The sequence below is a fragment of the Rhinolophus hipposideros genome, assembly GCF_964194185.1.
Source record: "Rhinolophus hipposideros genome assembly, chromosome: 7".
In the NCBI taxonomy this organism is placed as follows: Eukaryota; Metazoa; Chordata; class Mammalia; order Chiroptera; family Rhinolophidae; genus Rhinolophus; species Rhinolophus hipposideros.
In genome coordinates, this window is record NC_138053.1 from 22,435,203 (window position 1) to 22,459,446 (window position 24,244).

Genomic DNA, 24,244 nt, shown 5'->3' on the forward strand with positions numbered 1-24,244 from the left:
TCCATGTCAAGTCCTTGTTTTGTTTTCAATCGAGATGTGGAGGGCGCAGCTCACAGGTCCATGTGGGAATTGAACCGGTGACCTTGGTGTTATGAGCACTGAGCTCTAACCATTGAGCCAACCGCCCGCCCAAGCAGTGGGTTTTTAAAGTAAAAGAATTAATCAGATTTAGTGGGTCAGACACTGGTTCTGTTCCAATCAGGATTGGAACTGCGGGGGGTGTTCTCTTTGAACTGAAAAGCTCTTTTGAGGTTCCACCTGTGTGCTGCAGATGTGATGCAGAAGACCCCAAGAAATGGTTCATTCCTCCCCCTTTACGGCCCTATATTCCCCCTCAACTCAAATCCTGTTAACTTAGAGTCAAAAATCACAAGTGTTACTCAGTGTCTCTTCAGCAGGGACAAACAACAGCAAAGAAAACCCAAATCAGCAGTCTGTACCCGTGTTTTTTTTAGCCTTTTTGATTGTCCTTTCTCTTTCACACCAGCAAGATTAACTAACCACCATAGTTTTTTAAAACCTTCTTTTCCAAAAGAAGAACCATTGCTCATCCTTTTTCAGGAGCGAGAGTTTTGTGAGATGCCCACCATTATAATGACTGTTCACCTCCTTACCAGAAGAATTCTATGTTATCTTTTCTTAAACCTAACCTCCACTGTGACGTCACCCAGTTCTCTCATCACACAATAAGGTAACAATAGGCATTGTGCCCTGGATTATAGACTTGTTCTCTGAGAGGTGGTTCCTAGACATCCCAAGTCAGATTCACAGTGTTTGGTTCTGTGATGAGATGATCCACTGGTTTGGGATCAAAACCAAACTCAGAGGCTCTCAAACTTTAGTGAGCATCAGACCCCCCCCCCCGGGGGGGGGGTGGTAGGGGGACATGTTAAAACGCAGATGGCCTGAGTCTAATTCAGTAGGTCTGGGGTGGGGCGAGAGAATGTGCCTTTCTAACAAGTTCCCACATGCTGCTGCGGCTGTTGCTCTGGGCATCAGGCTTGGAGAGTCTGGTGATATTCAGAGCTCTGCTTGTCACAGAGACAAATTCGAGTGGTGTGTGATGGCTCAGTATATTTAAGACCTGATCGACTCCAGGGATGTATTTTGATGTTGCCTTCAAGTTTGAAAGATTCTCACATTTTATGTAATTCCGTGTGGGATCTCATTGATAAAGACCATGCTAGAGACCCAGCTGAAACACTTTAACAGCTTAGGAATTCTTGGCAATATTTCCCAGTGTCTAGAGCAGCAGTGTCCAAACCGCGGCCCGCAGGCCAACTGCGGCCCGCAATCCATTGTTAATTGGATTCCAAAAATATATTTAGTTTACTTAAATAAACCAGGTGAGGCCATACGTACTTTACCTCGAGTGAGTGTCCGGCTGTTTGTGTATTTTACCACGTATAGCCCTTGGTGAAAACCGTTGAAAAATATTTGGACACCCCTGGTCTAGAGACACCAACAAAAAATTATGTTTCCTGCTAGTCTTGAATCAGAAACTGGAATCTATATTTGAATGGCTTCCTAAGTAGTATATGGGAGCAAAACCCTTTTAAAGAATGTTTAAAATCTGCAAACAAGTCAACAAGATCTCTGAAAATGGAGAAAAACCACTGTACAAAGCCTGTAGACTTGATTCCTATGAATGGGCTGCGTCTAGCTTTCGACCCACCAGCTCCAACCCACTGATCGAGTATTATGTATAATCTAAAATTTGATCAAGCTGACTTGGTCACGTCAGACAACAGACAACACTTCATACACATAACACTTCATAGTGATTGGAATGACCAAAACTATGGACCAGAAACAGCTACTAGGGTCTTCTTGTGTAACCACCAAGGATCAATGGCAGCTGAGCAATTGTCTCAGCTAAAGTAGGATTGGAAAGGAAATTTGACATAAGACAAAATAAAACAGCAGAACCTATAAAATTGTAGGTCTAGTAAACAGGTCATTAGCTGTTTATATTAAAATATTATCGAAAGGAAATAAATGATGTTTTCGATATAATTGAAGATCTGTTTAAAGGTGCTGAATGATTTTTTTAAATTATAAAAGTGAAATGTATATTCTAATATGTGTAAAAAATAAAATGAAAACCACAGCCCCACCCCATCCGAAATGCCATATCTAGTGAAGGAGAGTGTTGTTTTAAAACTTTTAAAAGATTTAACTCCCTGAATCAACAGAAGGATTCAGGTATCCCTCTAATGTTACAGTGAGGATTTATGCTGTCTGGTTTCAGGAGCAGCTTCCGGGAAGGCTCTCCTCTCCTGCGGGGAAGGGCAGCCACCGCCCCCTGGAGGCTTTGTGAGGTACTCAGGTAGAGGCCCCACGCTCACCTGTTAGGGATTGTGGACATGGATTTACCTCGCCGTGTTATTATTGAGAAAATAGCGTTACAAGATCTGAAATTTACTTGCCTTTGCACTTGTCTTTCTGGCCTTCCTTCTGTTTCAGTGGAAGAGGTGTTCTGCTTCCGTTACAAGTCAACCCATCGACTTTTGCTCTAGATCCCATCATCTCTCACCTTCAAGGCTTTGCCACTCTAGTTGTTTTTTTAAGTCTTCTGCCAGCTTACTGCCCAATTTTTCTTTTTCCCTCCTGAGCCAAACTTCTCAAAAGAAATGTCTACTTTCTTCATGTTCTCACCTTTCATTCACACATTGACCTATGTGTAATCTGGCATTCACCCCAACACTTCTTGTTGAACTCTTTGCAACATTTGACACAGTTTACCACTCCTGTCTTCTTGTGGTATCTTTGTATTGGTTATCTTCTGCTGTATAACCAGTTACCCCAATTTAGGGGCTTAAAATAACAAACATTTATCATCTCGCGCAGTGTGTGAGGGTCAGGAATCTAGGAGTGGCTTAGTTGGGGAATTTTGGCTTAGGGTCTCTCATGAGGCCGGGGCTACAGTTACCTGAAGGTTTGACTGGGGTAAGAGGATTTGCTTCCAAGATGGCTCATTCTCATGGCTATTGTCTGGAGTCCTCCAATTTTTGTCATGTGGATCTCTCTACAGTATTACCTGGCTGTACTCAAAAGATGGCAGCTGACTTCCCTTGGAGAGAGTGGTCAAAGAAAGAGAGAGAAAGTGTTAGGACTTAGTCTCAAAGGCTCAGAAAATCTCTTTTGTTTTATTTTATTCATTAAAAGTGAATCACTTAGTCAGCCCACACTCAGGGGTAAGGAAATTAAGCTTTATCTGAAGAGAAGAGTATCAAAGACTTTGTAGACGTCTTTTTAAAACCACTCACACCTTGTCTCTTGATTTTGTGTAAGCCACTCTCTTCTAGTTTTCTGACCTTACTGGATGCTCTTCTTCTGCTGTGTTAACCCACCTTTCTATCTCTGCCCTGTCCTTACAATGTTAAGAGTTTATCAAGGCTCAATCCTGGGCTCCTGTCTTCTCGCCTGTTTTTTCTTCCCCTTTTCCCCTTATGCTCTCTTCTTCTTTTAGTGACTTCAAATATGATCTATCTGAAATTACTCCCAAGTGTCCACCTTTAGTCCTGTCCTCTCTTTAGATATTTAATCTTATATAATTACATTTAAAATGTGGTTGATAATTTTTAATGAGATTCTCTATGGTGATAGACTTGCTCAATTTTAGTTTATCTGAAAAATGTCTTCACAGTTAGTTGAGTCAATTATAGATCGACAGTTTTGGAATATTATTCCACTGGTTTCTACCTTCTAGAAGTCAGTTATCAGTCTAATTGTTATTTCTTTTAGGCAATCTGTCCTTTCTCTCTGTTTTTAGGACCTTTGCCTTTGTTTTCCTGCATTTCCACTGTGATGAGGGAGGAGGATAGAAAGAAAAAGGCGAGTCAACTAGTAGGTATAGGCTTAGGTTAGAGGAAGTAACAAAGTCAAGGAGAAATTTATTCCAGGATGAATCATGTATGCATACATCTTTGACCTTAAGGGTGCTTAAATTGTCAGAGCTGATGGAATGAAATATTGGAATTGATCAAACTAGAGATTTAGCTTGATTGAGACTAGTGATGAACTTTATTTTTATCATGTTTGCATATCATTTTTAAGACACTGCTAAGAAACTACCACGGTGAATGTTTTCTTTTAATTACTTTGCTTAAACTTGCATTGTTTTATTATCTGATTCTAATTTGTATTATTTATGCAAGGGGTGTATCTTTATTAATAGATTTTGATATTGAGGATACTCATGAGGTAGTACTGAATTATTTATCTTAAAAATATTTTATATTTCAAAGTGGATTTTCAGAAACTCATTTCATCCATTTTTCCCCTCTAAGGTTCAAGGCATTGTTAGAGGATTCCTTTCTCTCATGTCTGTAAAAAAATCATTACCAGTCTTCCATAACTTTCCACAGATCACAGATCTTATGAAGTTCCCCTAATATCTTATTTTTTTTCTGCTGTATATCATCTTTTAAGCTGTTATCAGTAAAAATAATCACGTTCATGTCATTCTTATATTAGCCTTTAATCTATTTAAAGTAAATTACTAAGTTTCCCTTGAGCCTTTTCTTTTCTAGGTTAACTAAACCCCATTTCTTTATATTTTCCTCATGAGGGAATGTTTCCTAATCATATTCATTGTTCTTTCCTGGACCTCTCCCAAATTTTCAGTATCACACTTCAGTTGCTGGGCCAATAACTGGGCAATTAATTAAAGCTTGACCAATGCTGAGTGGGAAGGAAGGCTGACCTATGGTTCTTACTTACATGGCTAATTGTAGATCCTGTGCTATCGTACAGGGCCTATTCCCAGTGAAAATTATCTAATTCCAAGCATCCAAAAAAGTTTATTTCTTCTTTCAGAGCCTTGAACACACCACCACTGTATCCGCTCAACAATTCAGCATTAAAACAATGACTATTTCTTACAGGAGGGCTGAGAGTTTTTGCCAATGAAAACTAGCACCTTATTTTAGGTTGATTTCCTGGGTCATGCCTGAAGCATTGTGTTGCTTAACTGATATACATCTAAGATGCTTAAATGTGTCTTTGTTTACTTATTTTAGCCCCTTTCTCTCTGTCTTTATCTGATGTCAAACAGAGAAAACAGGTTATGGCCTCCTTTCTGTGTCTGTTTGTCCGGGACCTCCTAGTCTCATTAATGCGCCAGGCCACTGGGAGCTTTGCAGAGAAGTTATATTATATCATTTTTTACTATCCTGATCAATGGATATGGAGAAACTTGGGGTTTTCCTTGAATACTGGAGCCCCAGACAACGTGGAGGATGGAAAGTTCCAGTGCACCCTTTCCTCAGAAGAGAGCTCTGAAGTGGTTGGGTTAATTTTGTTTCCTCTACACTCAGCATGTTCTCCACAGAGCATTAGTCACTTCATCTCCTCAAGGACACTGAGAATTGGACATGAATATAATTTCTCTCACCCCAACTACCCAATACATTCTCTACATTGACGACTTTTGAAAATAAAACCATATGTTAATCAAAATAGTATGCAAACACTGGTTACTAGATTAATTGGGAAAAATATATGGACCCTGTTAGTTGAAGTTGAAACTGATAAACACCCCTATATCCAGCTATGGCACAGTCCTCCATATTTTCTAAGGGTTAAACTCCTTGTTTTAAACTCTGCTGTGAATTACTGCTGTTTTAGCATCTTTGTATTTCTGGAGCTCCATGTCTGACACTGCTTGTGAGATTATCTGCAAACAGCTGGTAAAAAACATCTGCTTCATAATTTGAATGATTTTCTTTTTTTGATGAGCTGAAGTTCCTCGTTTCAGATAAAAAGTGTTGTTATTGATCTTTAGAATAATTCCTCTCTTAGCAGAAGCTCATTGTTGTTGAGAAGAAGTGAGGGACAGTGTGTATGCATTATAACATGATTTAATTTCTTTATCCCCTTTAAAAAAATAGACTTTTTTTAGAACAGTTTTAAGTTCACAGCAAAAGTGAGTGGTAGGTACAGAGATTTCCCATATATTTCTGGCTCTACCCAGGTACAAGCTCCCCCACTTCCAACATCTCCCACCAGAAGGATATATTTGTTGTAATTGATAAACCCACATTGGCACATCATTATTACCCAAGTCCACAGCTAACAGTGCGGTTCTCTCAGTGGGTTTGGGCAAATTTATAATGACATGTGTCCATGATTACAGTATCATACCAAGTATTTTCACTGCCCTAAAAACCCTTTGTGCTCTACCTAGTCATCCCTCCTTTTCTTCTAACCCCTGGTCTTTTCACTGACTCCCTGATTTTACCTTTTCCAGAATATCATGTAGTTGGAATTATACAGTGTGTAGTGCTTTCAGATTGGCTTTTGTTCACTTAGTAATATGCATGCTTTTTCTTTTCATGGCTTGATAGCTCATGTTTATTTATCCAGTCATCTACTGAAGGACATCTTGGTTGCTTTCACGTTTTGGCAATTATGAAAAAAGATGCTATAAACATCCGTGTGCAGGTTTTAGCATGGACATAAGATCTCAACTCAGTTGAGTCAATATCAAGAAGCACAACTGCGGGATTGCTTTATCCCTTTGTAAGTTTCATTTTCTCCCACGGCAGAGAGCTACCATATGTTAACGACCTAAGTGCCAACATTTCAGTAGATTATGTCATTTCATCCTCATTACTACCTCGCAAAGTATATTTTTAATACACGAAGAAACTGATAGAAAAGTTAAGCGATTTGCTCAAGGAGATATTTGAACAAAGTGAAGATTTGTTCTAGTCCCAGTGTTCTTTTATTTTCTCTGAAAGAAGTTGGAGCTTAAAAGGGACTTTAGAAAGATATGATCTGAGCAGGCACACCTCTAACATTTTGGGGCCTAGGGCCAGAACACAAATGGAGGCCCATACATACTAATTGTCCAAATATTTACAAGCTATATATCAAGCTAACAAACTATAAGTAAGATATTCTGCCCTCTTACCTTGACAAGACCACCTTCATGACAACCGAATCTGAATCTGGAATTCCCCAACTGCTGAGTTCAATGCCAGAAGGTGGCAGCATGGGAGAAGCTGCCCTGCCTGCCCTCTCCCTCCTGCACATTGCAAGGAAGCGGGCATGGACACATGTGGCTTCCTCAACCCACATGTACAAATTCTATTCACACTGCTTGCTAACAGCTTTTTCTTGCCTGCCCTTCAGGCCTAAGATATACATGATTGGGTGTGTCCCTCCATTGGGAGAGTGGACCCAAAGAAGGATTCTGGCTGTTTGGGTGGGGAATTTGAAGGCCCTAGGGGTTCAGAGTGGGAAGAGCAAGTGCAGAAAGTTTCCTTGACCCCATGGTCTCCCCACCCCCCTGGAGGTGGGAGAAGGGAGGGTGTGGCCAAGGAGATCCAGAGTTAGGCCCAGGGCAAAGCCCCTCTTACCCAGTTCTGAGGATGAAACTAGATCCAGGTGCCCCAGTTCATAAAAGAGAAAATGGAGCAAACAGAAGTTGTGACTTTGTGAAAGCCACACAGCTGGTTAGTGGCTGCACAAGGATTTCCTGATTCCCAGCACTTTTTATAAGTTTGGCCTTATGAGGCTGGGTGGTTCTATATGTGTATTTATATAAATTCATCCCAGGGATTACTTCTCAGTTTTTTTCACCAAAGAGCTAAAATCCTGCTAGTGTGCATCATTTTTACTTATAGTGACAACGAGGTGCTCTTGAATGAATTAGCAACCATTTAGGTGACATCGCAAAGCAATCAATAACTCAGGAGATTTTTAAAGGCTAATTAGTGGGAACGCCAGTCACAGAACACTGCGAAAATAATTTCCAAATTACTTCCTATAGAGGTCAGTTTGTTGATATATGAATCAACTGGCTCACCAAGAAACCACAATTAGAAATGTGATCAACATAATCTTGGTTGAAACAATTTGCAGATATTTTCAATGATTTGCATATAAATTAGTCACCAGCTTTAGAAATCCAGCTTACTAATGGTTGAGATTATTTCATTCCCTTTTGCTGGATGTGCTGAAGGAAGCCTGCTATTTACCAAAGATCCTAAGTGTCTCCTAGTATTTAGGTTTTTACTCTTCATACTTAATTTCTGATATTATCTGCTCACATACTTATAGACATCCCTATAGACACCTTAACATTTGAATAGCACGTACCTTCTTGTAGTGTATGTTTGCTGTAATATCTACTTTGATTCTTACTAATGCTCTGTGAGATAACTTGGGCAAAGATGTTATCACTCCAATATTTTTCATATCGGGACACTGAGGTGCTGAGAAGTGGCTCACACAGCTGCTGGCTGCAGAGCTGGAGTTTGACTCTAAATCTCCCACACTTCCCATTATGCCATGGTGCTTCTTACTAGTAGAGAGCCCTCAGCCTGTTGGAAACCCGAGTGGCTTTGCTTTCCTGCCATTGTTGTGAATGACCTCTGAACCAATTGGAGGCAGAGACGTGTGTTGTACTGGGAAGGCTCCCTGTCCCAGCTCCACATCTGGAACATCATCTTTCATAATTACAAAATACAAATGGAGTCTGCAACCGTTGAAAATAATCACGTCATCTAATAATGGAATAAAACACATAATGCATACTCATATTTACTTTTAATTCAAATAATAAGTACTTATTTTTATGAGTTTTGTCTTTCACTGCATAATCAATGAATCCAATTTTTATCTGTTGTTTCTCTTCGTTTTTAAAGTTAGAACAGAACTCTCTGAAGTTATTCATGTCTGATGGAGTCTGCCTCTTTTCAACAGTAATCTAATAAACACTGTCACAAAACTAGTGTCAAGAAGCAGAGGGACAAGTAAGAAGACTAACACTGTTGGGAGTATAGTTGGACCACCTTTTTATCATTTCAGGTTTTCATTACTTCTCCCTTTGAAACACATCAAGTTATTAATACCGTGAGGATATCACTACACTGTATACAAAGTAAAGAGAGAAAGGGACACAATTTAAAGCAGGCCTATGTTGAAGGTATGGTTTCTTATAGGAAACCTTTTCTGATATATATTTAGGAAATACAGCGTTAGAACATTTAATCATTTATATCAAGGGTCAGCAAATAGTGTTCTGTGTAGGGCCAGATAGTAAATATTTTAGGCCTTGTGGGCCACACAGTCTCTGTCATAAGTTTTCAACTCTATTATAGTGCTAACGTGGGCATAGACAGTACGTAATCAAATGAGTGTGGCTGTGTTCCAATAAAACTTTATTAATAAAAACAGGCAGCAGGCTAAATTTGGCTCATGGGGTATAGTTTACCACACCCTGGTTTTTATATTTGAACCTACGTCTTTAGTCAATTTCTGTTCCAAAGGTAAAGTTTGGGGTCCTATATCCCATTAGTTATCTTTATTGTCCGGGGCACAAACACTTCTGACTTCAACCATACCTCAGGTGTCACCCTCTTTATCTGTTTACCTCCTCTTGCCATGCCCTCTTTCTCCCTTTTTCCTTAGCAGTCATTGTATTAGTTATCCACGACACACAAACACAAAAGCTTAGTGGCATGCAGTACTGAGCTTCTTGCTCCTCAGTTTGGGGCTGGCCACATGGCTCTGCTGATCTTGGCTGGGCTCACTTATTCACCTGGGCTGTGCTGAAGGAGGTGATGGGTGGTTTGGCTCTAGCAGACCAGCTGGGTATGTTTTTACAACAAAGGCAAAGGGATAGCGCATGAGCAGAAACATGCAAGGCACCCTCTCCTTCTGCCTCTTCTCGTTGGGTGAATCCAGATTCAGGAGGTGAGTAAATGGACCTCACCTTTTTAGTGAAGTGACTATAATGAGATATTCAAAGAGTGTGGATATAGGGAGGGGTGTAGAACTGGGGCTATTAATGTAATCATTCTACCATTGTCACCAAGTCCTGTAGATCCTTTCTCCTTTCTGTCTCTCTCTTTTTTTAAAATTAAATTTATTGGGGTGACAATTGTTAGTAAATTTACATAGATTTCAGGTGTACAATTCTGTATTACATCATCTATAAATCCCATTGTGTGTTCACCACCCAGAGTCAGTTCTCCTTCCATCACCATATATTTGATCCCCCTTACCCTCATCACCCACCACCCACCCCCTTACCCTCTTTAGTGGTTACCTTTCTGTCTCTTAATGCCGTCTCCCTCTAGTCCTGTTTCTTCTTCTTAAATCCAGCGTTTACTGCCTGAGGTGGATATATGATTGTCCTCAATGACATGCTCCACCCCTTGAAGCCACTGAGCACTTCTTTCTTATGGTTGAGCTCTGGTTGTATCAGTCCCATAGTTAAAACATTTAGTGGCTACCCATCATATTCTCTTGGATTGATTTCCTAGCAGCTCAACCTTTCAGCTCTATTTCACCTTTCCAACTTTGTATCACCCTTTTCTGGGTGTCTCTATAGCCAAAGCAAACTTCCCCCAACTCTTTAATCACTCCTTAATGTTTTTCTCATGTTAAGTCTTTGTTCAAGTTCTGTTTCTTTTCAAGATGCTCTTTTACCCCATGTATTTTGGTAGAAATTGTACACCTCCTTCAAGATATGGCTCAGATAACTCTTCCTTTCAGAAACTGACTCAGGTTCCCCTCCCCCACCAGCTGGCTCTCTCTCGCTCGCTCTCCCCTGATAAGTCATGATTCTTTCCTTCTACTTTTTATCAGCATTTGGCACATTTTATCTTGAGTTAGTTGGCATTTACTTGGATGATGACTTAGTACTTCCAACAAATTTAAGTTCCTTCAGGTGTGTTTATGGCTGTTTGACATTTACATGCCCCTGTCACAGTACCCGTCACAGACATTCAATAAAAAGTCTGTTGAAAGAGTTAATGCTTGAATGACTGTGACTAAGAAAGAGGGGGCCTCAGCCTCCAAAGCAATATCTTGAGGTTCCAGAATTGCTGTTTCCATCTTTCAGGTTCCAATGGGAAAGGAAAAAATCCCTTTCCATTTATTTCCATTATAAATGGCCAAAGTTAGCAAATAGCTGAAGCCAGCCTGTCCTTCACCTGATATTGAAAGAACACTTTTTTTTCTTTTTCAACACAAACCCTTCTTTTTCTTGCCTGGTTGGCTTTTGTTGTCCTCTTTCTCTGGAAGGACCCCTGGCCCTGAGAGAGGAGGATAACTCCTAGTGGTTGCCTGTACTGTGATGGATGGTTTTCATTTCCCCAAGCTTGTGGTGCAGAGCAATGGTTGGAATCAAGCGCACACCTTCTTTCATCCTTATGCCCATGCCCTGTGGGCCTCTGAATGTTAGATGATGCTCTTCATGGATTCTTCTCCCTACCCACTCCCATGGCTAGCTGTCTACCTTTGTCCTGACTCTTCCTATTCCAGGGGTACATGTGGACTTTACTGAGATTGTACCTCCATGGGCCCTCACATTGAGTTCAGTGTTGCTTCTTGGAAAACTGTTTTCTGAACAAATCCAGTGAAATGGAGGGAAATAGGTTGATTTTATCAGATTATTCTCCTTGTGCTTGACTCCTGCATTGTCTACATTTGTTGTTCTGTGTATCACCTCCCTCTGTGTGGTAGATTATACTGGTCCAAGGCCCCACTGCTCTCAGCATCATTCTCTCATTTGTCCCATTAGTCAAATAGGCCTAGATTACATGCACTTACAGCTTATTGGTCTTTGGTTCATTTTATTTATTCTTGGGTTTGAACCATTGGGCTAATGTTTGTTTTATGGTTAATTTGTCTTTTCATTGGAGATGTGAATGCTTTCCAAGACTTTCCCTAATTCGAGCTTTTGGCCTGTTTTGTGACTTATTTTCTCAAGTTATTTTCATTGGAATCATCTGGAATGTATGGCCATGATTTTCTATTGAGTTTTCTCATTTCCTGCTTTGTAAGAAATACAAGACCAGAGAGGTGGTTATTTCTGTGCTATGGAAACTTCTGAAATTATATTACTCTTTTGAATTTCTCTCATGTGCTAAATTGGAGCAGTCTTTTATCGATTAGCTCTCAGTATTTCTTTTTTTTTTTGAGGCATAATTTATAAAGGTAAGTCACCGTTTGTCAGTCAACAAATAGATTTTAAATAGCCACTGGGAATGGTGGCCTAGAATTACAGAGTGAAGACTAGATTTGCTTCCTGGCTAAATTCTTTTAGGTTCTTAAGTGGATAGACCTGTAAGAAGATAAGACATTTATTTCCCCCAACATTCTGCTTCTCTCCTCACTAAAATTATAGGCAGAGTACTGTGGAGTTAGCATGTGGGTGCTGGGGACAGAATCCCTCACTCAGTTCAAGTCCCATAGTCTCCGTTTACTAAGTATAGGACATTGGGAAATATATCTAAAACTGTGACTTAGTTTTGTTATCTCTAAAATAGAAGTTGGTATGTGAATCAAGTGTAGTAAGATACATGAAGCTGTTGGCATAGCTCATGGACATGTTGAAGTAATATTAATACTATTATTCTTATTACTGACAATACTGTTTTGATCCTTGCTTCAATTTTGCCCAAATTTTCACATGAGCAAAAATTATAGCTAGAATCTTGATTATGTGACAAGATAGAAAAATGAAGGGTAGAGTAGAAATGCTATTGATAAAACCAGGTAGAATTCTTCATACATAAAATTAGCAATCAATTTGGATAGTGTTGTATAGTAGTTGTACTCTTTTTCATTATGTTTACAATTTTATTCACAAAATAATAAGCAGGAGCACAGTAGATTACTATCTTCACAAAGCAAATAATCACTGAATGCTAGGAAACTACTATTCATGAACATGGTCTTCCTTTTTCTTTTCAAGGATATTCAAAATCATGATACATTTAAAGAATTTTTCTAAGTTTTTTGCATGATTCATAAGGAATACCAAACTTATGGTTTTCAACTTTTATAAAGCAAAGTTCAATATTTTTGACTGCAAATTTTATACATGTTCCTATGAATAGTTGTTGTTTTTAGATCTTATTAATAATTCTTTGAAAATATGATTTTTAATGGCCATATAAATTTCCACTTTATAGAAGAAGCATAATTTTTTCTGTAGTGGGCCAGGGCTCTAATTTAGGTTCTTTTCTCAGACTAAAGCCTCTCTCCCCAAACAAGACATTATTATCAGTCAGCAGTTAGACAGCAATTAGGACAATCATTTTTCTAGGTACAGTGAAGGAAAAGGCAGGTCCTTGTCCTTAGTTGTGTACAGTATCCTGGAAAAAGGGAGATCGCTATTGCTCATTCTGTTCATGGTCAGAAAAAAAAAAAAGACTACTTCAAATAATTCTGAGAGATAGAGAATAGTGAGAAATAGAAAGGAGTAGAGAGAAAGCCCTTGCATGTCAGGGTTTGGTCTTCCGGGAGAAGTAAAGTGGATAGATGGACTACTTTGATAAAGAATGTACAAATCTTTGTGAGACAAACCCCCTCTCTTATTATATTATAAAATTTTCATGGAGTCCTACTTAGATTCTATTACTGAAACACACCTCCCTTGACTTTTATACTTTAAAATTGATCAAGTGGAAAAACAGTCTGATTTGGTTTTCATCTCTAGAGAAGAGTGGATTTTCCAAAACTAACCATGGCTGCGTGATGCCATTTTTCAACGGCAGGCAGTTGAAATGGGTTTTTTAACCTACTGTCTTCTCTATTTTTGGTTAAGAGCTCAGCAAAAGCACACATGTAAGCACAACTTGGGAAGTGTTGGAAGGTTTAGGGGCTTTGGCGTTTCAAGTATTGAGTATGGAAGTTGATTATCTTTTCTTTAAAGGATTATATCTATAATTACATGCTCCTTATTTCTTTTAAATTCTCTGAAGCATTTGTCTGGTGTCCCAGCAGTTTCCATGCCCCACCTCACAGCATTTAGAAAACCTTACATTATTTTCAGATTTTCTTCTCTGAGAATTCTCAGTTCTTTCTCAGTCAGTATGGTCACCTGTAGCTTGCAGAACTCCAGTACATTTAAGGAAAACAAGCACACACAAAAAAATGCTTATTGGACCCTCAATGACTTTGAAAAAGAGCCACAAGTAAAAGGAAAATACTACAGAGCTGAAAGGAAAGTACCTGTGCATCAAAACCTGTCTCTACTTTTTCCAAAGTAGGGGGTCATGCTCCATTTCCCATCCACACTGTTAGGCTTGGTCACAAGCCCTCTCCAAAGGAATGTGTACCACCTCTCGTCCTGGTCCGCAAAACCACCTGTGACATCTGTGGGAACAACCTTCCTCCAACTGAATAAAATCTACACTCCTATCATTGTTATCTGCTAATCTTAGTTTATTTCTCAGAAGTAAATAGGATAAGCCTAACCTTTCTACCACATGCTTCTTTAGGGCTCTTTCTCACTCTAAATACCCAACTCTAACTTTTTAACTCTAAATTTGCAACTCTAAATTTCATAACTGAGCTCAGAATAGCTTCTTATAATGACTCAGTGATTAGAATTAAGAGCATCCAGGTAGATAGTTATGGATATCTGATTACATGTCTGTGAGAGGCAGGTGAGTGTAGTGGTTGAGAGTTCAGGCTCTGGGGACACACTCTCCAGGTATAATTCTTCCACTATCAGTTTCTGGCCATGTGATATTGGGCAAATTATTATAACTTTTCAAGTTTCAATTTCCATATCGGTAAAATGTGGACAATAATATTACCTCATAAGGTTGTTGTGAGGATTAAATGAATTAATACGTGCAAAGGCTTGAGAGAATATCCTCAAAAAATGCACTCAATAAATGTTAGCTATCACTATTAATACTTGTATATGAAACAGGCCCACGCAGTAGAAAATCATCTATTCAATCTGATCACTGCTCTACACACTTATATTCAGCTTACGGTACATAATGATTAGCGACCTCTCCCTGCATGTCCATTTTCTGTCTGGAGCAAAGTCTGTGTCATGGATGATTGTTTGACTTAACTTGTAGCCTGCTTGCTCTGATGTGAATGGAATGAAAAGATGAAGGAGCACTGGCAGATAACAAATGGGTTTCTAGACAGCAAATTTTAGGCCAAAGGGAATCTGCTTAAAACTAATTATAATTCTAGGCTCATTAGTGCCTATTAATTGCCAGGCTTCCTCCTTGTGCAGTTTGTGGCTGAGAGATGCAGTTTGTAGGGAGCACATCTGCCTCCCTGGCTCTTGGCCCCACGTGTTTTCCATGGGGTGTATTCTGAAAAATGACCCAGGGAACACATTTCCGGACTTCAGGAATGCAGCTGTCATTAGCGTATCATTTTCTAGCTTCTGAAAAAGGAAAGAGTACCTCTAAAGACCTAAAGACACACACATTAGAGCCCCTCAGGATTTTTGTGCAGCGTGGGATACAAGGTTTGCATAACAATGACTGAAGTAAGTTGGAAAAAAGAGTCATTTCATTGCAGTAGACCCACTTTTGTTAATGCACAGGATAATTTTAAGATCGCAAGATAGAAGGCTAGAGTCTGGGGGCCCTTGATATTCTTTCTGCATTATCTCCTGTCATCTAAACTGAAAAGAGCCCTAAGACCTGTGTCTACATTTGTCTCACCTGTGTCTCCACAGGCCTGAGAGGAATACTAGCACAAAGATTCGAATATGGATTTACTGTACTTATCCCCTGCAGGAGCTTGGTCATGGTAGCCAAGTCTTGAAGTCTTGGTCTCCTCATCTCCCAAATGGGAGTGTTATTGGTCCCTCTCATTGGGTTGTTGTGAGGACTAAATGTGCGACACATGTGAGGGTTTTAGTTCAATGCCTTCCACATAGTAAGAGTTAGTAAGTGGTTGCTTTTATGGTATGTGCTAATAGGGTTTGCTTTCAGAATCTGTGTGCTATCCCCTGACTTTTTTCTGCATGTTAGTCTCAAACACTTAGGAAACTTCACCTTGGAGACTAGAATGGATTCTGAATGCTCTAATCTACTTGCTTTTGTATAACAAAATACAAATTGGGGGTTTCAGGAATGATGTCTACGCACAACAAAAAATTAACTGAAAACCTTGAGAGCTGCACATCTCAAACTCATATCCAAAAGAATGCAATGCAACAGCTAGGAGGCATAACTTATTAGGCTATGCCACATGAAGATTTTAATAGCTATGGAAATGGTACATATACCCCGATGCCTCCATACTTTATTCACTCTCTTTTTTATTAGTTCATTCTGCAAATGTCGAACTTAGTTCTGGGGTGGTATCAGGCATTGATTTAGATGCTGGAAAGACCAACGCAGACCTATGTCTGCTCACATGGAGTTAGCATTTAAGTGGGAGATACAGTAAACACTGTTAAGAAAACAACTGAATTATTAAAAATAATTGAAATTGTAATAAGTACTATAAAAGAAACGAACAAGAGTCTGTGATAGGAAGTGATGGCAATAGATTGGAAGACAACTGCTTTATACTTGAGAAAGTGTGTAAGGAACTAGCCACTGTAAAGAATAAAATGGAAGGGCATTCCAGAGGAAGAAGGAGCATGCATAAAGATAAATGATCAAGTTGGCAATAGTTCAAGCCAGGTCATGGACGATCGTGCAGCTATGATAAGGACTTTACATTTTATCTCACAAAAAGAAAGCCATGAAAGAATTTGCTTGAGCAGAAAAAATACATAAAATCATTTATATTTTAAGATTGTTCTGGACTCTGAGTGGAGAATGAGGGGAGAGGAAGAGTCAAGAATGGCAGCATGGAGAAAAGGCTATAGTTTTTGTTCATGTGGCTTAGGCTGGGGGGCAGTGGAGATGGAGAAAAGTGAACTGAGTCAATCAATCTATGTATCCATCTATCTATTAGAATTGACAGAACTTGCTGAGGGATTAAATGTGAGGTAGGCAGTTGGATCTGTGAGTCTGGACTCAGAGGAGGGGTCTGAGCTGAGATGTAAATCTGGAAGTTGCTGACTTATGTATCTTATAGTGCTTAAAGCCACATTAAGGTGATGGTTACCTAGGAAATGTGTGTGGAGAGAGAAGAGGAGAGCCTAGAGAAACCGTACTTTAGAGCTCAGGTCAAAAAATAGCAAAGATTGAGGAGTCATTAACAAGACAAAAGAAATAAAATCTTTGAGAGTGTAGAAACCAAGAGAAGAAGAAGGGAATTATCAGCTGAGTTTGAATGCCAGCAAGAAGTCCAGTATTCAAATATGAAAACAGAGAGGGTGTTAGTTTGAACAACATGGAGATATAATTGGTGACTATGAAAAGAGCCATTCCAGTGGACTAGTGAGCTTGGATTGGATTATGTTGTGTTGGGATCATATTAAAATGGGTTGAAGAGTGAATGGGGATGAATAGGTTGATATTGTATGTACAGACATCTCTTGTGAGAAGTTTAGTTTCGATTAGGTCAAGGAAAAAGATAGAGCTTTTCAAAAGATGGGTTTTAAGTGAGCATGTTTGCATGTGATAAGAATTATTCCTCCAGAGAGGTAATAACTGAAGAAGCAAAGAAAAGAAGCCAGACTTAAATATAAGAGAAGCCCTGTGGCTTGTCAATTTGTCTATTTATTGTCAGTGATTAAGGCAAGACCATACGGGAGGAGATGGCTAGAGCAGGGAGCATGGGAGATTCGAAAGACAGCAGAAGGTATAAAATGCTCAAGTCAGAAAGTAGGAAAGCAAGCCTACAACAAGAATGTAGACATTTACATTTACATTTTCATGAAATCTAATGAAAATGCATACGGTCACCGGCCTTTCGGAAGTGCACATGTGAGTTTCAAGTGAGGCTGGTCTATTAGAATATAGACTCCAGAGAGCAAACGTCTTGTGTCTTCTTTATCACTGTCTGCATGGTGCCTGAAGGGGCCTGGGAAATAGCAGATGCTCAATAAATATTTATTAAATGAAGAAAGAGTGAATGAGCTCAGTTATCTTTCTCCGGTGATATTCAGCTGCTCAGGTAAAGTCTCTGAGAAGGGAGTAGGTAGGACTAGTGTTTTTCCAGGCAAGGATGACAGACAGAGAACAGCCAGGAGTGGAGGGTATTAGCAAGAGGGTGATTATAATGATGAGCCATAGAATTTAGGGTAGATGAGAACAAAAGTAAAGCGAGTGGACAATTAGCTAATGGATAGTGAGAAAGTGGCTTTAAGGTCATTAAGAGGTCAAAAAGTTTGGCAGTAGGGTTTCTTGAGAAAAATCTTCTGGAAGAATAAGAGTGATGGTTAGAGAGTGTGGCAGGTTTGAAACTGGGATTTGGGAAGAAGGAAAGATGCTGGTGATGGCATAGTTCAGGGTGTAACCATGTCAGGGGCTCGGGCAACATAGAAGAAAAAGTCACTAATGATGAGGTGGTCAAAGGGCTGATTGTCCCTGTCTCTTTTCTCTTTAGTATCATTTAATACATCATGAGTATGATTTGGGCCCAAATGGAAAAGCAGATGAACTGTAAGAGATTTCATGAAAATGTAAATGTAAATTTCTACGTTCTCTATCCCCAACAAACACATATAACCAACTATGACTATCATGGATATAAGGATGTTTGCACGGTCATTTGGGGAACCAGAATATACTACATAGGGATTTGGTCAAAAGTCACACATAATTGAGTCTTGGAATATAAGATGTCTGGAGGAAAGGCTTAACTAGGCGTAATGTATATTTAAGCCCACTGAATGGTGGTTGGTGAATTGTAATTGTTGAAAATCTGAATAGGGTATCATTTTGCCAAATATGGAGTGATGATATTGGGCCTCCATGACTCTAAGTTGGAATGTCACAGCAGTTATCAAAATCTTGTTTTTTAAATTTGAAATGTTAAGGGTTGGTGAAGAAGGTGTAAGAGAATCACCAGAGAAGTTTGTGGATTCAAGAATAGAGGGGGCTCTGCCATTGTTTTCATTTCCCTGGGCAGATGCAAACTGTCCCATGCTGTTTGAACATGGAGGAAAAAAGATCAGGAATCCATATAGGGTGCCTGGGAAGAGGGCCCGGAGGCACAGGCCTCTATGATGAACCCCAGTTGGGATGTGGGGATAGTAAGATGTCATTTTTCCATGTAGCTTCCAGTAGTGTGGACATAGCTGAGAAAAGGCCAGTACATTGGAGAGAACTCGTGGTTGGTCCCATGGACCTGAGGACTAGAGGAATCTAGATCTTAAGCAACTTACAACTTAAAACATGCCAGTATATCTTTATCATGGCCAGGTTATAAGTCGTTCCTCATATCTGGACATTATAAACTCTCAGAGAACCTGGAAATGGAGAAAACCCAAATTGGCTGAGAAAAACAATGCCTTGATGTAGATGATTTTATTCCACCATTAAATTAGATGGAGCTTGAAATAGAGATTAAGTTGACATAATAAAAAATTAACTCATATTTCTTACACACTTGAGTATATGGATTGAAAAATTCATACCTATTACATGGAAGATACTGTTTATTTTAGTTATGATATTGGTATGGCTGCTAACAAAGAGCCGAGTAACAGTAGCTTAAAGACGATATAAATTTACTTTTCTCTCATGCGACAGTCTGAATGTAAGCAGTAGAGGACCAATATGGTGGTTTCACAATAGTGGGGATCCAGGGCTCCCTGTCTTCTTGCTCTGTCATTCTCAATGCACTTTTCCTATCTTATAGCCTAAGGTGGATGCGATTGTCCCTGTCATCATAGCCACATTCTGGTCGGTGGGAGGGGGCGTATGTGGAGGGTCCAGCCTGTAAGTTGTAACTATCACTGTCTCATTGCATTGACCAAAACATAGTCATGTGGCACAAATAGCTGCAAGGGAGGCTGATAAATCTATGCTTGCACTGGTCAGCCATGTGTCAAGCTAAAATTTTGTGGGAAATATTAACTAAAGGAAAAAAGACAGAACATTTTTGGAGACAACCATCCATAACTGGCACTCAATGTTATGTGTGCCTTGGGGAACTAGATAAGCTATTGAAAAAAAAGAAACACAGAGTTATTTTGCATTGAACTCCTTTGGGAATGAGAGCTGAATTTCTGCTACTGATCCATGGATGGGCCCTCCACGCCCTGGGCCATTTAATTTCTGGCTTCCTGAATGAGCTCATGTCTGGTCCTGTCCTAATGGCTTCTTCACTTTAGTGCTAAGTGCTGAAAGCACAACAAAGGATGCTCTTAAGTTTCTGTGCTTAAGTTAATTTTTGGTAGCTTCTGGATAATGGTTCTGTTGTATTCATATTATTATTGTTAACAATACAATCATAGGACAATACATTTATGTAACTATATATATATATATATATATCTGGTGACTTGTTTACATCTGTGATCTGTTCTGATCTTCACAGACTTATTATCAATAGATACTTAAAAACTAGATCTTGACAGCTCTCCCTATTTTCCAAATCCATCAGCACATTCCAATTTACCTGTTTCTCCAGTGATGACTTTTGGGACTTCCTGTATATGCCTCTGTTTATTTCGCCTGAGGTTTCTTCCTTTCTCTTCCTTTCATTTTGTCCCCCTGATTCTAGCCTATTTCTCATAGGCCTCTTTTGAAGTCTTTTGAACATACTGAGCTTATTTTCTATGCTTTTTTCCTTTTCTTGGTTTCCCTGCTGTTCTCCCTACCCATCCTTTCCACCTTGGTGTCTTTCAAATAAGGTCATTTCTCTGAAGCAGGTCCTACATAAGTCCTTACCTCTCTTCAGGGGACAGCTTCTCTTTTTTGTTTTATAGCTCTTTATGCACCTCAGTCATTTCTCTGTTTTTCTTTGCTTTCCCCCTACTGTTCAAATATATTCTTTATTTCTAACCACATCTCCTTTCTGAAGTACCTTTAACTACCACACTTTCTGTCATGGTAGGGAGTATTCCTCTATCTTTTGCATGTCTATAACCAGCTGTAATTATTTGAGTACATCTTGTTCATTCTTTCTTGCTTCTTGAAGGTGGTCCAAGGTACCTCTTCGTTGACTTCTGGGCTTGATTTGGGGCTCTGCTCGTGGCATACTTTCTCAATTTTCCTGCCAGCAGTCCTTTATTTTCCTATTTCAGGTGGCCCATGACTTTTGTTCCCAACAGCTTCCCACTGCCTTCCCCATTTAGAACTGCTTTTCAGAGTTGCTGAAGCTTAGGTGATAGTTTCTCCTTCGACAGTGCTCCCTCCACTACCATTTCACTGCCAGCTTCCTGGCCCACTTACTCATTCACTTCTTATGGCTGCCTGATAGGAAAGCAGCAGTCTGCTTCACTCTGCTTCTTCTGTGCCACTCTTTTCTGGCCTTCAGAACACGGGGGGCTGTCTTCCTTCTCTGGGATAGACTCTACTCTAAACCTTCTGATTTCAGTGAGTCAGCAATTTCAAGGAACTGGGACCTGCACCAAACAATGTCAAAGCAAGAACCGCCCTGCTTTTGCCCACTGCCTGAACTCTTCTGGGCCCTAAAACTGATATAGCTGCCTTGAAGAAAGAGTTTGTCATGCTAAATGGGGCAACCTCAGGGTCCCAACAGGGCTCTTCAGAAGTGTGCTCTGTCCTTTATTCTTTTTGTCCTGGTGGAAATGTGGGTCCACAGTGATCTCCCGTAACCATTCAAGTATATGGTTTTGGATATTGAGGGACAGTTTGCTATTTATTCTCTCATAGAAACATAATATGTATGCATGAATTCATAAACAAAGAAAAACTTCACAGGAGGGATGTTTATGTGACACTGTTTTCTCCCCTTGTCGAATATATGTGGCCCATTTGGGGGTAAAATTTATTGCAGTTTTAATGACTGCTTAGAGAATAATCGCTAATGATCAGTTTGTGAATCCTATCATTTTCCTATCAGAAGAAAAACTTTGGGATGCTGGAAGTTCAGTTTTCAGTAGGGAAGTTTCCGGAGAGCCTCCCACCATAGCCCTCATGTCACTCCTTCATATACCTCTTTGGATAGTTATTTAAGTGCGTTGTCATTCTCTGGTTACAACTCTGTCTCCCTCACTAGAGTGTGAATTGCTCAAAAGCAGTGTTATTGTCTTATTCTTGGTGAATGGCTGATTGTTGGAATTCAACAAGTTTTTATTTAATGACTGAACAGGTAGATAAATAGATAAAGAACTTGAAGTCAAAGAAGGTAACACGTCATATGGTCGTGGGTTGTGTGTTCACCTCTCTGGGCTTCACTTATTTCACCTATAAACTGAGGATGTTGGCAAAGCAGAAGGGAATAAAGAGGGTTGGATGTGGCATTGGGTACTCTGAGAAGGGAATTTTTTCCTGGTGATGGGTAGAGGAGTGAGATAATATGTGACCCAAAGGCAGACTCGAACTCTCCTTCATCCTGAGTGAAACTCAGGAAAACCAACAAGTCATAGACTATCCAGCGCCCCTCACTGTGGCATAAGCAGAATAGAAGTGCTGACATGCTGTGTCTAGACAGAGAGAGCCTGACGTAGTCCTCAGGTTTCTTATCATCTGAGATTGGCAGAGGAGTGCATCTAAACATTTCCCATGTACCTGCAGAGAGGGACAGAGAGATAGCTGAAGGAGGCCCTAGAACCTGGGGAAGCCTCTCATTTGTAGTGGCTGGCATGGAGAATGCCACTGACCAGGGACCATACAGGGTGTGCATGGCTGTATAGACGTCAAAGGGGAATGGTGCTAATCGATGACTGGAGGGAATCAGGCCACGATAGTGGACATCAGTATAGACAGAGGAGGTGTCAGCTGAAGCTCATTTCCCATGCTCTGATGTTGACTATCATAGTCTCTGAGCCATCTTTAGTCTTGGAACTTAATTGCAACCCCAGGGATAAGGGTTGAGAGAAGAACACCCTGAATTGATTGATTTTACCCAGAAGTGTCTGATTGAAGTTTTTGCCAGAAGATGGAATGGAAAGTTTGAGATAGAAAGTCAGGTCATACATAAAAAATAAAGTTCAATTTTGGCATACTTGAGTTTTGTGGATTGAGATTCTGTACTTCCTACGGACGTGAAATGCTAATGTAGCCAGGAGCACTAAACACTCACTGACGGCAGAGAATCCAGGTGGCGACTTTAGAAATGCAGGGGCGAGAATGGGGATTTATCTTGGCTGCAGTTCTCCAAGCATGGATTTTGGGTTTTATTTCAGGATTCTGCTAATGTCCCTTCAGCCAACCAGTAATCAGGGTTTTATTTTTATTTCTTGTTCTCATTTATAATGTCCATAATTTACATAGATTTGCATTTTAATTTTTCTAACTGAAAGAATTGAATAAATATGCCATCTCTGCCTACGATCGGAGCAGAAACACATCAAACTCCAGTGGTATGAATAAAGGTCACTGTTGACATCGTCCTTACTTCAGCTCAAAATTATTTTCTAAGCTATGAGTGTCTTTCCGTTTTGGCACTTGAATCAAGTAATTCCACTCTATATTTTCAATTTTCCTTATGATGATGAAATATTCAAGACAAGCAGCCTAGGCCAAGTCTTTTATTTTACAGATGAAGAAATGGGGCCACTGAAGGGACTTTTCCAAGATTGCTAGTAATGGTTAGTTAGAGATAGACGTGGTTTTAGAACTCCGGCCCTTTCATTCCAGTGCTTCCTCTGTGTCCTTGTCTTACCTGACCCTCTAATTCTGGCGGCAGCTTCCTACCTAACTTTTAGAGCATATCTATGGCAAAAGCATGGAAGACTTGCGTTTTTGTTGTTGTTTTCATAGTTCAAAAAAATGTAACAATTTTGGTGATATGAAAGTATAAGTGCAGCTAACGGAGCTTGAGGTATATTGAGGGTGAGGAAAAGTAGAGAATGGGTAAAGGACGCTAATATCTTATCTTCAAAGTGAGGGTCAAAGGCAACTGTCTAAAGTTAATGGAATAATAAATGAGGTTTACATAAAATGAAATAGTTATTAAGAGAATCTATGTCTATCTTTCTATATCTGTTGCTTAGTGTTATGGAAGTAACAATTATATGGGTAGTAGAACGGAAACAAGAACAGTTGAAAGGTTGTCCTGGGTTGGGATGGGGGGTGGGGAAAGTTGCAATTGGAAATGGGATGGATTAGAGAGATTGTGGGTTTTCAGCATAAACACTTTGATATTATTTTGTAGGTTTCCATACGCATGTATTGCTTTGACAAAAAAGTGTTTTATATTTTGATTGCTATTTGCCAATATAGCCTTTGAAAAGGCTGAACAATGTACATTTGCCAATAGAGTATGAGAATACCCTATCTCCTACATACTTGCCAAAAGTGCACATTGGGTATTCATTGATTCTGGCTATTGCATACATTTTTGTAAGTCTTGTATGGGCACATGAAACAAATGAGTATTTCTGAATGATTGGAGTTTGTTAAATATGATGTTTAACTCTTCTATGTCTTTACTAAAATTATATTTGATTAAATTATAAATCACCGAGAGAGGTGTT